Raw genomic sequence first — 6,000 nt, 5'->3', positions numbered from 1 at the left:
TCCTCCAATAGAAGTTTTTTATGCTTTTTTTTTTAGTTATGCATCAATTATGCCTTTTATTAGGTCTACAAAAATGTATAGTTTACAATTTGTTTTCTTGTTGTTAGTTCTATTCATTTTCAAGTTACACAATAGCCTCATTCCTTTCACCCTTTGTAACGAGAGTTACAAGTTTACAACAATAAACATATGAAGTTACATAGATAAACGGGGAAAAAAAACATGTAAGGACCTGGTCCACAATAACATACTTTCAACATAATAACTTTTAATAAAAGTTGTGTGACCTTTAATATTATTTCGAACTTGAAGTACGATGAAGTGTTGAACATAATGATCTATATATATAAAAAAAAATTCATTAAAAAAAGAAATTAATCTCTTTTACTCTTTATAATGCCACAAAACCCACAATAGCTTATTGTAACATAATAAAATTTAGGAAAATTTGTTAATATTAAGTCAACCTTTTGGCCGTCCGCTTTTATTACGTCAACCTTTTGATTATTTTTGAACACGTCAACCTTGTAGTAGCATTAATTTTTATTACGTTAAAATAAAAAATGACTTGCAAAAACAGGTTAATTGCTTGCATGTAGGTAAAAAAGGCTAATTTTTTCAATTTTCCCATTTTTTATCCTACTTTCTATTCCACCTTTTTCCATCCTTCTTCTTTGTTATTCTTCCCCATATTTCCTCTTTCAATTCTTACTTCATCTTCTCCACTCTTCCTCTTCATTCCCAAGAACTTTAACTCTTCAATTGTTTAATTCTTGTATTTGTTGTCGCCAGTTAGAAATTTACAAGAACATATAGTCAAACTAGTTTGAAGGTAGAGAATTACTTTGATCACAAAACGTCTTTATATGTATAAATAGTGCTTGTATTTGATGTTAATCCCCTTATATCAATATGAATAGACAATCCACATACTTAAAATTGCTCCAAAGTGAATTAGTTGGCATTATTAAATGCTAACTTTTATTTTTTTGGTTTAAAAATGTTAATTCATTTTTTTATTTCAAATTTTAGAAATTATTAAGGGCTTATCCGGTCACTGGTAAAAAAACGTAATAAAAATTAATGCTCTTACAAGGTTGACGTGTTTAGAAATAATCAAAAGGTTGACATAATAAAAGCAGATGGCCAAAAGGTTGACTGAATATGTACATATTTTCCTAAAATTTATTATAATATAGTGACTTTTTATTAATAAAACAACCTTAATGTCAATAATATTAGTGGTTCATAATAAATTAGTGTGAAACGGTTTCATTTAAAAGTTGGTAGATGGATAGGGTATTCCAATAATTGAAAAAAAAATTAAGGTTACTCATCTTATACAAATGTAGTTATCCTTTTGATAATGTAAACATAAAAAGGGTTACTAAAATGAATAGATAGATTTTTGTAAAAATTATTGATGTTATTTAAAATGAATTTTGGTTAAAATGATGCTACCCGCAGGAATAAATAAAGTTGCACATTTGAAGGAATGAATTTCACCCCGTACTATTTGGCTAGACTTGCTAAGTTATGGTATATGTGTTAAAAAGGATATACGGAGTAATATGGCCCATAATTACGGAGTACATTAAATTGAAAGTTTAAAATACAAGGTCTACTATTAAAACATCTCCAATGGAATACCCTAAACCCTAACCCTAACCCTAACCCTAACCCTAAACCCCTAAACCCTAACCCAAACCCTAAACCCTAAACCCTAAACCCTAACCCTAAAACCCTAAACATTTTTAGCTAAAAAAAAAGACCTAAATCCTAAACCCTTAATTCTAAACCTAAACCCTTAACCTTGAATCCCTAGCTATCCTAGTATATACCAAAGATACAATGAAATGGTAATTATTTAGGGTTAATATATATACACTTCATACATTATAAGAAATAATGGCTTTCTAAAATAACAATGCACAATATACACTACATCCGATTTTTTTTTAGTTACAACTTTGGATTATTTTAAATCTCTTAAATAATAGTATAACTAGATTAGGTCCCGTGCCATGTACGGTAATTTTTAAATTAATAATAAATTTTTCTAAAATATTATACGGAGTAAAGAATTCATTATAAAAGACCCTATAATTAATTATAATAAAAGAGCCTATTAGCCAGATAGCTATTTTTAAAACGCATTTGACAATATGTATATTATTATATATTTTATTTCATAAAAATTGGTTTAATTTTCTTGTTGTCAACCAAATGGATTTCTTAAAATGTTGTACATTACATTATGTATGTCACAAATTATGTAAAAAACTTGATTTTTTTTTTCTCTTAAATTTATAGTTGTTAATATTTATTTGTAGAAGGACACATCAAATCTTTTATTTTATCTATTTTTTAATATTTGAAATTCAAATTACTCTCTTAGAGCTTTTTAACATATATTTAACAATTAAATAAAAATAATATAATTATTGCTGTAATTATGGCACAATTATGTTAAAAATCCGATTTACAATTTTTTATTTACATGGAAAGACATATCAAATCTCTTATTTATATATTATTTTGCTATCTTTTTATATAAAACCCTAACCCTAAACCCTAAACCCTAACCCTAACCCTAAACCCTAAAACCCTAAACATTTTTAGCTAAAAAAAAAAGACCTAAATCCTAAACCCTTAATTCTAAACCTAAACCCTTAACCTTGAATCCCTAGCTATCCTAGTATATACCAAAGATACAATGAAATGGTAATTATTTAGGGTTAATATATATACACTTCATACATTATAAGAAATAATGGCTTTCTAAAATAACAATGCACAATATACACTACATCCGATTTTTTTTAGTTACAACTTTGGATTATTTTAAATCTCTTAAATAATAGTATAACTAGATTAGGTCCCGTGCCATGCACGGTAATTTTTAAATTAATAATGAATTTTTCTAAAATATTATACGGAGTAAATAATTCATTATAAAAGACCCTATAATTAATTATAATAAAAGAGCCTATTAGCCAGATAGCTATTTTTAAAACGCATTTGACAATATGTATATTATTATATATTTTATTTCATAAAAATTGGTTTAATTTTCTTGTTGTCAACCAAATGGATTTCTTAAAATGTTGTACATTACACTATGTATGTCACAAATTATGTAAAAAACTTGATTTTTTTTTCTCTTAAATTTATAGTTGTTAATATTTATTTGTAGAAGGACACATCAAATCTTTTATTTTATCTATTTTTTAATATTTGAAATTCAAATTACTCTCTTAGAGCTTTTTAACATATATTTAACAATTAAATAAAAATAATATAATTATTGTTGTAATTATGGCACAATTATGTTAAAAATCTGATTTACAATTTTTTATTTACATGGAAAGACATATCAAATCTCTTATTTATATATTATTTTGCTATCTTTTTATTTATGTACTACGTATAAGATTTGTCAAATCTTTTCTTTATGTATTATTTTGCTATCTTTTTTTGTTGATGTATAAGATTTGTTTACTAAAGATTATTTCTTTTAAAAAAATAATAAAATAAAACCTAAAGGACACACCAGAAAATGACACGTGTCATTGCTGGTGTGTCTTTTAGTATATATATTATTATTGATTGATTATTGATGATTTTAACATATATTTAACAATTAAATAAAAATAATATAATTATTGTTGTAATTATGGCACAATTATGTTAAAAATCTGATTTACTATTTTTTTTTATTTACATGGAAAGACATATCAAATCTTTTATTTATATATTATTTTGCTATCTATGTACTACGTATAAGATTTGTCAAATCTTTTCTTTATGTATTATTTTGCTATTTTTTTTTGTTGATGTATAAGATTTGTTTACTAAAGATTATTTTAAAAAAAAAAAAAAAAACCTAAAGGACACACCAAAAAATGACACGTGTCATTGCTGGTGTGTCTTTTAGTATATATTATTGATTATTGATACCCCATAGTTGCAACTAAAAATAAATCGGAGGTAGTATATACTTGTATATACGAGTATGATATTTAATTAGATTATTATGTTCTTTGTATATATATATATATATATATATATATATATATATATATATATATATATATATATATATATATATATATATATATATATATATATATATATATATATATATTTATGCAGAAAATTTGTCTGAAGCATGAAGCCTCAATAATACCTACATGTGAACATGTCTACGAAAAATCCAATACTATATATGAATATAAATTGAGATAATCACGCACTTGCATTAATTTGAAGCTAAGCTTTGCACACTTTTATTTCTCAACCTTACATTATTTTAATACAAAGCACATGAAAACTAATCAAGCATAAAACGAGTTATGACGGCCGAACCTTATAATTAACTCACTCTTTTTTTTTTTTTTTTTTTTTTTTTGGTGAAATATAACAATTATTTTATTATATATAAAAAGGTAGAAAATAGAAATGAGAAATTTGCCGTGTGTAGTCCATCACTTCACTTATTTATTATATATATAAACACGATTATTATATATGCGTTGTATATTATGCAATAATCTCAATTAGGCACTTTATTATACTCCTTGACGTTCTCCAAGCTTAAATGCGTACGTGGTTCAATACAAACCCTATCAAAGATATGATCAAAGCAGCATTGTATTAGTATAAATGTTCAAATACTATTTCATGCAAAAACTAAAAAAAGATACTAATACTATTCAATACAAAATTGATTCTTTAAAAAATAATTTATTTCACTTTCAACTAATTAGCCAATTGAAGAATTTTAAATTTGATTTTCTTTTTCCGAAATAGAAGTTCATGTAGGTAATATGAAGTCCAATACATAAGAGTGAGTGAAAAAAGTCTAATCGTTGCAAATAATATGAATGTGGTATATATGTATATATTCTCAATAAATTTGAACCATCTTTATAAGAACTACTTTGATTGCAATTTATTTGATGATGAAGAAGATTATGCTTACGTTTGTAAACTGTGTAAAATGTGGCAGTTCCAGCAACACCAAATGCAACTGAAGCAAAACATGCAAGAATTGCCACAAAGAACATAGCGCGAGTAAGAGTAGCTATAGCCATTTCTTGCTAGTTGATTATCTATCTCTAACTAGGATTATAGAAACTGTGAAATGATAATCTTTTAACAAATTATGAACTTTATTTGAAGCTAAAATATTGCATGAAAATTAATTTGCAAGGCTATGCCCTATAAATATGCCAGGAATTAAGAGGTTTTATTTCTTAATCAACTACTACAGCTTTTTGCATTATTCTTGGATGTACGTATGATTGTAGGGTTGTTAGTAAGGAATGCAGTACTACATACATGATATCTATGAAGAAAAGTCTAAGCTTTTACATAATGCTATACGTCTTTTGTACAATGGTACGTGCCAACGTTCGATGATGATCTAGTTTAACTTATAATTTATAAAGTTTGAGTGTTGCTTGCCAAGCAACCATAACTTTTAGTCTTCCTAAATTAAAACAAATTGAAAACTTGAGCTTTGATGACTGCAATATAACAAATCAAACGATCATTACTGGACAAGACAAATTTTGTTATTTGTATTATCCCTCGATCAGATCATTTAAATAATTATTCATTTTATATGTACTCTATATAATAAGATAATTTATCCTAACCTGTTGTGAGTCGATTTATTTAGTCATTTTACAATTTATGTGATTCATATCACTGATTATTTTTACATTTTATATATTTTGATTATAATTAGAAATGTTAACCTCGGATAGAAAAGGTTTAAACCAAACAAATATGAAGAAAATGTTGCATCGACTGTATATAACCTAAAATGAAGAAAATCTCTAAAAAAAATTGATGTCTATTTGTATAGAAGACTCTTGTTCAACGTTCAGTTGTACCGCTCCACCGGAAATTCCCTTTGTACTAGATAGGTGGGAAAGTTTGGTCCATTTACAAGTTCAAAGGACATTTTGTACCAACATAATGGCTGGTAGT

The sequence above is a fragment of the Chenopodium quinoa genome, unplaced genomic scaffold, assembly GCF_001683475.1.
Source record: "Chenopodium quinoa cultivar QQ74 unplaced genomic scaffold, ASM168347v1, whole genome shotgun sequence".
NCBI classification, from domain to species: Eukaryota; Viridiplantae; Streptophyta; class Magnoliopsida; order Caryophyllales; family Amaranthaceae; genus Chenopodium; species Chenopodium quinoa.
Note: the sequence above shows the minus strand (reverse complement) of the source record.